The sequence below is a fragment of the Mobula birostris genome, chromosome 11 (genome assembly GCF_030028105.1).
Source record: "Mobula birostris isolate sMobBir1 chromosome 11, sMobBir1.hap1, whole genome shotgun sequence".
Classification (NCBI taxonomy): domain Eukaryota; kingdom Metazoa; phylum Chordata; class Chondrichthyes; order Myliobatiformes; family Myliobatidae; genus Mobula; species Mobula birostris.
Genome location: NC_092380.1, coordinates 77,986,439 through 77,998,634, shown reverse-complemented (window position 1 = coordinate 77,998,634; position 12,196 = coordinate 77,986,439). Strand labels below are relative to the sequence as shown.

Sequence of the window (12,196 nt, the reverse complement as noted above, 5' to 3'; positions counted from 1 at the left end):
GATAATTTACAACAACATTTATAGCTCATCAACTGGAAATCTGCAGATGCTGGAAATTCAAGCAACACACATCAAAGTTGCTGGTGAACGCAGCAGGCCAGGCAGCATCTCTAGGAAGAGGTACAGTCGACGTTTCAGGCCGAGACCCTTCGTCAGGACTGACTGAAGGAAGAGTGAGTAAGAGATTTGAAAGTTGGAGGGGGAGGGAGAGATCCAAAGTGATAGGAGAAGACAGGAGGGGGAGGGATGGAGCCAAGAGCTGGACAGGTGATTGGCAAAAGGGGATATGAGAGGATCATGGGACAGGAGGTCCGGGAAGAAAGACAAGGCGGGGGGGACCCAGAGGATGGGCAAGAGGTATATTCACAGGGACAGAGGGAGAAAAAGGAGAGTGAGAGAAAGAATGTGTGTATAAAAATAAGTAACAGATGGGGTACGAGGGGGAGGTGGAAGTTAGAGAAGTCGATGTTCATGCCATCAGGTTGGAGGCTACCCAGACGGAATATGAGGTGTTGTTCCTCCAACCTGAGTGTGGCTTCACCTTTACAGTAGAGGAGGCCGTGGATAGACATATCAGAATGGGAATGGGATGTGGAATTAAAATGTGTGGCCACTGGGAGATCCTGCTTTCTCTGGCGGACAGAGCATAGGTGTTCAGCAAAGCGGTCTCCCAGTCTGCGTCAGGTCTCGCCTTTTATATATTGGCGAGACCCGACGCAGACTGGGAGACCGCTTTGCTGAAGCCTTTTATATATTGGTGAGACCTGACGCAGACTGGGTGACCGCTTTGCTGAACACCTACGCTCTGTCCGCCAGAGAAAGCAGGATCTCCCAGTGGCCACACATTTTAATTCCACATCCCATTCCCATTCTGATATGTCTATCCACGGCCTCCTCTACTGTAAAGATGAAGCCACACTCAGGTTGGAGGAACAACACCTCATATTCCGTCTGGGTAGCCTCCAACCTAATGGCATGAACATCGACCTCTAACTTCCGCTAATGCCCCACCTCCCCCTCGTACCCCATCTGTTACTTATTTTTATGCACACATTCTTTCTCTCACTCTCCTTTTTCTCCCTCTATCCCTCTGAATATACCTCTTGCCCATCCTCTGGGTCCCCCCCCACTATCTTTCTTCCCAGACCTCCTGTCCCATGATCCTCTCAAATCTCTTTTTGCCTATCACCTGTCCAGCTCTTGGCTCCATCCCTCCCCCTCCATTCTTCTCCTACCATTTTGGATCTCCCCCTCCCCCTCCCCCTCCAACTTTCAAATCCCTTACTCACTCTTCCTTCAGTTAGTCCTGGCGAAGGGTCTCGGCCTGAAACGTCGACTGCACCTCTTCCTAGAGATGCTGCCTGGCCTGCTGCATTCACCAGCAACTTTGATGTGTGTTGCATTTATAGCTCATCACTATCTTCCCTTGAGGAGGCAGTAGTGAGTTGCTTTCTTGAATCACTGCAGTCCATATGAGAAGATACTCGGACTGTGCAGTTGGCAAGGATATAGTTCAGTTACCTATTTAACCAGCTCAGAGTCAATGTAGAGTCTGGAATCATATACAGCTGACAGTAATAAGGGGCATAAATAAACTAGGTTCATTCCAGCTTTCCACACTCACTGAACTCCACAATTGCAGGCATTTTTTTTTCATTCTCTATTTGAATCAGAATTAGTTGGTTCTGCTGTGGCTTATCAACATATAGCATTGCCTTTCCCCACCAGCATTTCCTATAGTTTTCCTACAGAAATGCTGGGCATTTCCTACGGTTTTAACATTGTTTTTCTTTATAGTTTCTCTCTCTAACTGCCCATAGAGCTTGTTATGTTTGTGTGCTTCCTCGTTGATCTATCAACCAGATGTCTCTTTGCCACTTTATTTGTCCTAGCTTCATTCCCCTACGCCACCCACTCTGTAACTTAAAACTACTCCGACTGGTTTCCTCTCTTTTCCAGTTCTGATGAAGGGTATCCCTTTAGAAATGTCATGGCTATTTCTCTTTCCATGGGCATTGCCAGACTCGCTGAGTGTTTCCAGCATTTGCTGTTGGCACCTCATATTGTTTTTTTTTTAACATCACAGATCAGACGTTTTGAAGACTCATAAGCGAGCATGTCCCCACAAAACCACTCAGAGTCTTCCCCTGCCAGAAGCCCTGGAAAAACCATGAGATACACAATCTGCTGAGGGCCAGATCAGTGACCACTTAAGATACAAGAGGTCCAGGTGTGATCTCTGGAAAGCCTTCTCACTTGCGAAGGGGCAGTTCTGGACCAAACTTGAATCACTGAAGGGTGCTGCACTGCTGTGGCCGGGCTTGAATGCTATTATCTCTTACAAAGCAAAACCAAGTGACAGAAGTAGCAACAAAGGTTCACTCCCAGGTGAGCTCAATGCCTCTTATTCTCGCTTTGACCGTCAAACCACAGAGAAACCTTCACAAACTCCCACAGGCCCCGATAACACAGTGGCTTCAGTCTCTGAGGCCGATGTGAGAGCATCCTTCAGGAGCGTGAACCCACAGAAAGCATCCAGCTCAGACGGGGTACCTGGCCAAGTACTACAGGCCTGTGCTGGAGGGTTCACCAACATCTTTAACCTTTCGCTTCAGCAGTCTAAGGTCCCCAACGGCTTCAAGCAGGCTTCAATCACACCGGTGTCTAAGAAGAGTGTGGTGACCTGCCTGAAAGATTATCACCCAGTAGCACTTGCATCCACTATGATGAAGTGCTCTGAGAGGTTGCTGATGAAACATATCAACTCCTGCCTGAGAAGTGACTTGGATCTACTCCCATTTGCCTACTGGCACAACATGTCCGCAGTAGATGCCATTTCATTGGCTCGTCACTCAACACTGGAACGTCTGGACAGCGAAGGTGCATACATCAGGATGCTCTTCATCGACTACAGCTCAGCATTTAATACCATCACCCGCTCAAAGCTAATCAATAAATTTTAAGACCTTCACCTCAATAGCTCTTTATGCAATTGGAACCTCAATTTCCTCACTTGCTAAGCCAGTCAGTTTGCATTGGTAACAACATCTCCATTAACACAGTGCTGGACATGTGGGTTATGACCAGAGAAAAAAAAATGGGTGGAGTCACTTAGCCCTTTAGTGCATTTATTAGATGTCAAAAATCAAGCTTACAAAAAATAGCGAAAAGATTGGAAACTGTCAATATTTACAAAAAGATACCTACCAGAAAATATAATAATATCTGTCTACTTATTCTTGTCCGGTGTGAACTCCCAGCAGCCCTTATCTCTCTCCCCTACTGAGGGCAATTAGTTCCTTTTTTTTAAAAAAAAACACTAGGACATACCATTTTTAATTACCAATAAAGTTAACTTAAGACTGTACATGAATTAGAATAACATACAGAATCATATTACAAAAAAAACAGAAGTATCAATTAAATACAGTATACAAAATATATATGCTCATTTACATAGCCACATTACTAAAGAAATGGTATTTTTTGCTGTGTTTGGTGGGAAAACCAGCCTGAGTACATCAGCTCAGTTTAGGGCCCATTATGAGAATATTCTGGGAAAGTCAAAGTGCATTCACTCATCACGACAGCAGAATGACAAGACAATGCGTGTGTGAGAGTGAGAGAATGAACGTGTGCGTGTACCAACTATTCTCCGTCACATTACCACCCTTTACTCCTGCAGCAAGGACGCTCAGCATCTGAGAAAGGTGGTCCACAGTAACACTTCCTTGCCCTGCTTTATGGTGGACACAGAACTGGATGGGCTGGAACTCCAGGTACCACCATGGCTCCCTGGCATGACAGACTTTCATTGGCTGAATCCATGTCAATGCTCTATGGTCAAACTCCCTGCTGAGGAGGTAGTACCAGAGGTTGCCAAGGGCCCACTAAATGGCCAGATACTGCTTTTCAATGGTAGATTAACTGTTTCCCTTGGGGGGAGTTCTTGGCTCAGGTAAAGGACAGGTCACTCCTGTCCAGGTTCTCTGTGCACAGCTCCAGTGCCTACTCCACCTAGACAAGGAACCGTTTGTCAAAGTCTGGGCTCTGAAGGACAGGTGGAGATCACACGTGGGCCTTAAGGGCTTGATAAGTGTTCTCCCACTCGCTTGTCCACGTCACTGGGTTGCTTACAAGCTTCCCAGTAAGACTAGTCAGAGATGCAGCACAGTAGCAGTTGGGGAATGAACCTGTGATACCACCCTACCCAGACCCAGGAAGGACTTCACTTCCTTTTCGGATCAAGGTCGCTTCCACTTTGTCCATCTGTGCTCGAACCTCTCCATGTCCCAGCTGGCAGACAACGTACCTGGTTCCCCTTTCTGCCCACTCACATCTTTGTGGACTGAGGGTGAGACCGGCAGCATGAATGTTCCCCAGAACCCTGCGCAGATGGTCCAGGTGCTCTGGCCACGTCTGACTGCGGACAGCCTTGTCATCTACGTGAGCCACACTGCAGTCCTCAAACTAACCCGCTCTGGCACTGTGTAGTCGGCGTACTGAACCCTGGTGGAAGGCTTTAGGACCTTTGTCAGCCCTGGTCTCTGTGGAAAACCAGCAAACGCCCTCTGCAGCTCCACTGGTTGGCAGTCATCAAGATGGGAGAGGTCAACCTTCCCAGGCTCCTTCCAGGCTCCACAACCTCTTCTGAGTCTTCATCAATGAGTACATCATCTGTACAAACATCAACAGGAGGCAGGAGAACCAGTATATTTCTCAAGGCGCCATTGCAGAGTGCATTTACCAAGTACTCTCCGTCACACACAAGTGCACGACAAGCCTATGTGCTTAGCCCCCGATCTACTCACTTTTTACTTATAACTGAGGCTGAGCACAGCGCCAATGCCATATTTAACTTTAATGACTGTCGTTGGCTGATTCAAGGGTGGTGACAAATCAGCATACAGGAGGGTGATTGAAAATCTGGCCGAGTGGTGCCACACTAACAACCTCTCACTCAATGTCAGCAAGAGCAAGGAGATGATTAATGATCACAGGAGGAGGAAACCAGAGGTCCACAAGCCAGTCCTCATCAGGGCATCAGAGGAGGAAAGAGTCAGCAGCTTTAAATTCCTCAGTGTTCTCATTTCAGAAGTTCTGCCCTGGGCCTGGCACGTAGTGAAATTATGAAGAAAGCACGGTAGTGGCTATACTTTCTTAGAATTTTGTGAAGATTTGGCGTAATATCTAAAACTTTGACAGACTTTTATAGATGTGTGGTGTAGAGTACATCGACTGGTTGCATCCCGGCCTAATATGAAATCACCAATGGCATTGAAGGGAAAACCTTCCCCATAACAGAGCACATCTACACAAGTGCTGACGCAGGAAAGCAGCATCCATCATCGAGGACCCCCACCACCCAGGCCACGTACCCTTCCCTACTCTCTTATTGCTGCTGCCATCAGGAAGGAGGTACAGGAGCCTCAGCACCTACACCACCAGGATCTGTAATCAGTGGGGATAACTTCACTCGCCCCCATCACTGAATTTTTCCCACTATCTATCGACTCACTTTCAATGACTCTTCATCTCATGTTCTCGAGATTTATTATTTGTTAATTATTATTACTTATTTTGTGTTTGTGAAGTTTGTTGCCCTTTGCTGATTGGTTGATCCTCGGTCCTGTTGGGTGCTGTCTTTCTCTATTATGCTTCTTGGATTTACTGAGTATGCCCCCACGAAAAGAAATCCTGTGGTTGTGTAAGGTGACATATACTGTATGTACATTGATAATAAATTTATTTTGAAGTTTATATTACTAATCTTTTAATTCAGAGTTGCATAGCTAACTGAATTGAAATCCTGTTGTTGTTTTGGAATTTGAACACGTCTCTCCAGGCCTTTAAAACAAATCTCCGAACTGCTGGACCAATTGCATAATTATTTTGCTTCCAATCCCTAAATCCCCAAATTGTTCTCCCATCTCATAACACCCGTGACATTACTGCATCATTACAGTTCTCAAGTATGGGTAAGGTGGGAGATGTTTCTGTGTTTGAGCAGACAGCTCAGTCACAGCTGTAATCCAAATACAAGCAAACTGGGAACATTCAGCTCCTCACCAGGAACTGATGGTCCTTGAGCTCATGAAAATCTTGAATTGGAATTTTCCCCAAAAGACTTTCCAACTTGAAGGGAGACCGAATTCCAAACATTTATGGCAAATAATAGCGTTTTCATCATAAATTATGTCCTGAGCTCCTCAGATACCTATAACATCTGCTGCACCTATAGTTGAGGTATCTGCTTTCTATTCTAGTCAAAGAAGTGCCTTTGCACAAATTATTTATCTTTTAACTTCGATGTCTAAGCACAGAGGTGAACCTTGCTGGATACAATTGCCGTCTTACAGCAAACCTCAAGCTTCAACCATTGTGTTTTTAAAGTATTTCTTTTGTTTAATATTTTAATTCATTCTAAGTTTTTTCTTTGTTTCCATGTTTTAAAATCTAGTTATTTAATTGTTCAGTCATTAATTCAGTCTGTGTAATTTTCACTGTAAATGTCAGTGACATTTAAAAACATTATATCCTTGACAGCATTGACAAGAGACAAAGCTCCGCCCCTAGTTTTAAACACAAGAGGTTCTGCAGATGCTGAAAATCTTAAGCAAGACTCAGAAAGTGCTGGAGGAACTCATGAGGCCAGGCAATATCTATGGAGGGAAATGAACATTTGACGTTTTGGCCCACAAACCTTCATTAAGACTCACGCCTAGTTTTGCCATATGTCAATGTCTGTCAGCCGGCTGGTGGCGTAGTGGCATCAGTGCCGGACTTTGGAGCGAAGGTTCCCGAGTTCGAATCCAGCCGGCTCCCTTGCACGCTTTCCATCCGTGCTGGGTTGAGCGTCGACCTAGCAACTTGGCCTCGTAAAAATAAGAAAGCCTGCTAAAAAAAAACGCCGTCATGACGACGTCCTGATGACTTCATTCGGAGTTAAAGGCTTTCTTCTTTCTTCTTCTATGTCTGTCAGGTGTGTACAAGATGGGCCCTTTGTGCCCGAGGCTGCTAAAGTTGTGGAGGCCAGTGAGGCAGGCAAACCAGATACAGCCAGGTGGATAAAAGTGATGAATCTGCATTTGTGACTGGTCCAGCAAGACCAAGGGTTTTCACTAATTCTTTTTCAAGGATAAGATTTCAGGACTCAGTGTTTGGGAACACTGCACAGGTCCTGGGACATCTGATGTCAGTGTATCGTGGGTGAATGGGCAAGGAGGGGAAGTTATGGAATTCTTAGTTGATGCAGCCTAGCAAGAGGCCTCTTGACCCAACTTAGAAAGCTCTTCACTCAGAGATTGGTGCAAGTGTGGAACGAAATGCCAGCAGAAGTGACAGATGTGGGTGCAAGTGTAACATTTAAGAGATGTTTGGATATGTACGTGGCTAGGTGGGGATTGGAGGGATATGGTCTGGGTGTGGATAGACAGGACTAGGCAGAAGATCAAGTTGGCATGGACTAGATGGGCTGAAGGGCCTGTTTCTGTGCTGTAGTGCTCTGATTCTGTGACTTCATTCCAAATCATCACAATCTTTCTTTTAAAAAACTCAAAAGAATAGACCTTGTTATTCTTAAACTCAATCCTATAAGCCCCATCACACTTATCCCAAGTAAACTCTCTTTCCTTCCACAATCCATTACAGGACCCCTTTGTCGCTCCAATATTACCAGATTCTGGAATTCCCCAGCTCATTCTGTCAGAATTCTCCAATACCCACTGCCATGCTCCAAAACTCACCCCCTAGCCTTGGCATGCATTCTCTGGACTTGCTCCCCAAAGTCAGCAACCCCTATTCACTGAGAAGTGAAAATGATAAACTGCCCTCAGGAGAAAGCATGGCAGAAGATAAAGCCAACTTAAAAATAAAAGAGGCAAAATGAAACTCTCTTACATGGTGACTGGCCGCATTTTAGAGTGCACGGTAGGAAGGGTTTGGAGAAGCAGATCCATTAATTTATTTTGTAACTGGTAATTGGTTTATTATGGTCATAATATCTCCAATGTAGCCAAGAAACAGTGAAGAACTTTGTTTTGCATGCCATCCATACAGGTCATTCAAACAACAGGTATGTCAAGGTAGTACAAAGGGAAAAGCAGAACACAAATAAGGTGTTACAGTCAGTGCAGGACAATAAGGTACCAAGGCCACAGTGAGGTAGATTGCAAGTTCAAGAGTTCATCCTTATCGTACAATAAATCCAAGATCCCTCTTCAGCCTTACCAGGAACTCTCCCGGTGCTACCGGACTGCAAAAAGTCTTCAAAGTTAAAAAGGTCCCAAACCTGACAAAGCTCCTTGGTACACATACCTCCTAAATTTATTCCAACTATCTGTGAACATAAGCACAGGAAGTATGTTAACATATGAAATGTGCCTGTCTGTTTTTAACTGTCATAATTTTCTCAGCTCAGCTGCCACAGTTTTGGCACGCCTGGAACTGCTTTTCAGCAGAAACTTCCATTACATTCTTTTCAGAACTTCTAGCTCTAGGTAGCATTATAACATATCCAAATAACCATTCAATGTCAATATCAATTATTTTGTTTGCTAACTCTGGGACAGCTGGACTATCCTGTTCAGTCTTTTTTTTAGGAGCAGGGAGCAGGCTGTTCAGTCCCTTGAATCTACCCAGCCACTCAAAAATATCATGGCCCATCTGATTGTTGGCTTCAACTCCACTTCCCTGCCAGAACCCCCTCATTTCCCTAAAGTCAAAAAGTCTATTTCATCCTTGAATATAGTTAATGACTTGGCAACCACAACTCTCTAGAGGAGAGAATTCCAAAGATTTATTTGAATTGTGGACAGAACACACGCACTGTTTAAACCACTGAGCTCTGATATTAATTATTTTTTCACTCAGTTTATCTCATTCATTTTTTTTGGATATAGACACTGGGATGTCTATTGACCAACCCCAATGAGTTCTGCAAATATTTATTTAGCTAACTAATTTTGGGCATACCTGCTCCTGTGCCAAAAAAGCATTCTATTTCTTGAATTAATTTGGAAAAATACATTTTCTGAGCTCATAGTTGTTAACTGCCAACAACCACAGATTATCACACTTCATATGGGAATAGACATGATGCTCAGCTTGGAAACAATGGGTTGAAAGTCTTCCTTCTATGCTGTAAACTTTCTATAAAAAGAATCTCTGATTTTTATATGTGTAAATTTATAATTATGTGTGTTGGCTCAGAAGCTGTACAGGTATGAGCCCCTTATGTCCAGGCCTCCATGCACAGTTCAACTATTGCATTCAATTTTTCTCTATTCAAAATGCTTATTTTTTCATCTTTCCTTTTGCTCTCCACCCACAGTTTTTCACCTACCCCTTTCTAATTCTGCACCATCTCCCCATCGACCATTCTCCCTCTGAGACAAATATCGCAACTCTGAACTCTTTGTCTAAGCAATGTCCAATTTGACTTCACAGTTTTTTGAAAAAAAACTTAGATAGAATCAGTTTTGCATTTTAGAATACAGTGAAGTACCGGAAGCTGATGAAAAAAGGCACGCTTCCTGTGTTGTTTAATCTACTATGCCTTTTTGCTGCTTGGTCTCACAGTTGAGAGACTACAGAGCCTTCTACCAGTAGGAAACCTAGGCCGGTTGACTTTGGAGGAAAGCGATAAACAGGGCAGGACGTTACACAGGATTTCTACACCTCGGCCAGAACCTGGGACAACTTGAGATGAGTTTCCATTCACAGTTTTAAAACGGCAGTCAAGACAAGAGTTTTTCTTTGAATGATGTCCCTAGGCTAATTCTAAAGAAGCAGCACACCAGCTCTTGGCCTCTTGGTTTACCAAGCACAGTCTAATTGATCGGCAAATTAATTTGATTATTTTTGTACAAGTAAGTTTTCGTTGCTGGTTGGTGTTAAGGAACTGGCACCAGATATTGGAATTACAGGTACTGTCTTCCTGCATGGCTGTCTCAGTTCTTTGTGCACCACCCCCACCCCCAAAATGGTTGAAAGCCATGCTTGCTGAGTGGTAGGAACTGCTGATAAATGAGGGCTGTCCTTGTCACCCTGGGATCTGTCAGGTTTATAACATTGTGCGCATACCAAGGAGCCTCTAATACATCCTCAGACTGTGGACTAGGAGGGACTTCCTAGGGCTTGTGCAGACAAGCCATGAGAAGACCTGGAACAGACTCTCAGGTAATGGATATCCTACAAGTACGTGAGAAGTGGCCACGTGGTGGTTTCCTCAAGCGCAGTGAAGGTGACCAATTCAGCGGTTTAACTTCAGAAATGACACAAAATGGACTCACAAAAAGTACGGAGACAGAGGAATCTGAGGCCTGAAGTGAACCCCAAGACAGAGGGGTTCCATTATCTGTGGGCAGTACAGTTCTTGCAGAAGAATTCGTTCAGTGTTTTAGTGGACAGGAGGGACAAAGAGGATAATTCTTCAAAACATTGCTTGACATAACACTTCTGCAATATTCCCAGATTCCAGCAATACCCCACCCATCAACCAACTGATAAATACCTCATACCCACTGAACAGAAAGTAGTAAACAAAGTAATTTTGAACTAAAACATATAAACAAAGTAATCTAAATTTTCTATTTTGCAGGAACAATTGACACAAAGAGACACATGGAAGAGACTATCTAAAAAATATCAGATACTGAAGGAAGTTTCCTCTATTTCAAGTCAGAATAAAATGACCAATGGAAATGAACTAACACTCACTTGATAGCTCTGACAAACATGATCAATTTACATCTGAGCCTGATTATAAGTTATGTTTTGTGCATTTGCCTCACTGCATCCAAAACATGTGGTCCTGTCACTTAACCCCAACATTAATGTAAGATGTACACAGTCCATGTAGGCATTTCAGTTTTCTGGCAGGAACTCAAGGCGTTCATGACGGACACAATAAAGTAAAATAGCTAGCCTTGTTTACAAAATTGACAATTATAATTGAATTTGCAAAATTCCCTCATACATTATAGTAAAACATGGGGAACCATGGGATGTTGTCTGAGAATTTGTGTTGGTCAGGATCGACAATGGTTGTTGTGTCATATGCAAGCCAGGGCAGTATGATATGCAGAGCAAGCTGTGGAATCTGATGAATTCAATGGAACGGGAGATATCGATACAGTTTGGCACCAGCAGCATCGCAGGAGTGCCGGTTAGCGTTAAGCTCAATGTAGGACTGCTTTAGGGACTCCAGCTCTGGATTTTTCCATCGGGGTCTACTCCCTGAAGCCCTCCCCATCAGTGGGTATAGCCGCAAGGCAGCGGAGGTTTGAGATCAGAATTTTCCTTCTCCTAGATGAGCTGCCAACTGTGGCTGACAAACCCCATCTGCCTAAAGCAACTGGTTTTAAGGTGCCAGTAACCCACCTTTGCCCCTTCTCCTGTCAGTAGAAATGGTTCTGCCGGGCTTAGTAGTTAAGCCACACATGAAGGCCAGGAGCTGGACATGGTTGTCAGAGGCTGCTTAAGATATACGCTGCTAATTCTCCACTGAACCATTTAAAAAAAATTCTCCCCATATTCTCAACAACTCTTCTTAGATTCTATAACTTACCTTTACAGTAAGGGCATTTTGCTGTGGCCAAGTAATCTACCAACCCAGTCACCTTTGGGATGTGGGGGGTAACTGGAGGAAACTCACACAGATACAGGAAGGGCATGCACATAGTTGAGGTCGGGTTCGGAGCCTGTCTGTGGTGCTATGAGGCAAGTGCTCTATGAGCTGTGCCAGTAAGCTTGTTTTTATTTATTGTAAACCACACAATGGGCAGCACGTACCCAGCAGATTATAATCCCTTTTGTTCTGAAGTAGAGAACGTTCAGTCTGCGGACAAAGATTTCCCGTATTCCCAGGCACTGCATGCTGCCTGCCAATGTCATATCCACTTCCTTTCGAAGTTCAGCTTCAATTACCACATTTCTAATGAACTGTGAGCAATTGCACATGCTGTCTGCTAGTTTACAAACAAAATCTGCTGAGGAAGCAGATGAACCCTTTCCAAGTATGAAGAAGCACCAAGTGAATAATGCAATGCTTTGTACAACAGGGAACAGACTTGATTTTTTTTTTTTAAATTCAGGCTACGCAAGACTAAACAGTAATTGGACGTGAGAAGTACAACGTGGACAGCCTGTGTTCATTATTCCTTCCTAAAGAACGTGATGATAAAAAAAATAATAG

General features: G+C 44.1%; 1 long non-coding RNA gene across 1 annotated transcript in view; it reads right to left on the bottom strand.

The window, feature by feature from the left end:
• LOC140205220 (uncharacterized) overlaps nt 1-11,706 on the bottom strand; it is a 109,304-nt gene extending 97,598 nt beyond the window's left edge. Inside the window, exon 1 of the long non-coding RNA XR_011887788.1 lies at nt 11,570-11,706. This is a non-coding gene — a long non-coding RNA (uncharacterized lncRNA). The remainder of the gene's footprint in view (nt 1-11,569) is intronic.
• Nucleotides 11,707-12,196: the final 490 nt, after the last annotated feature.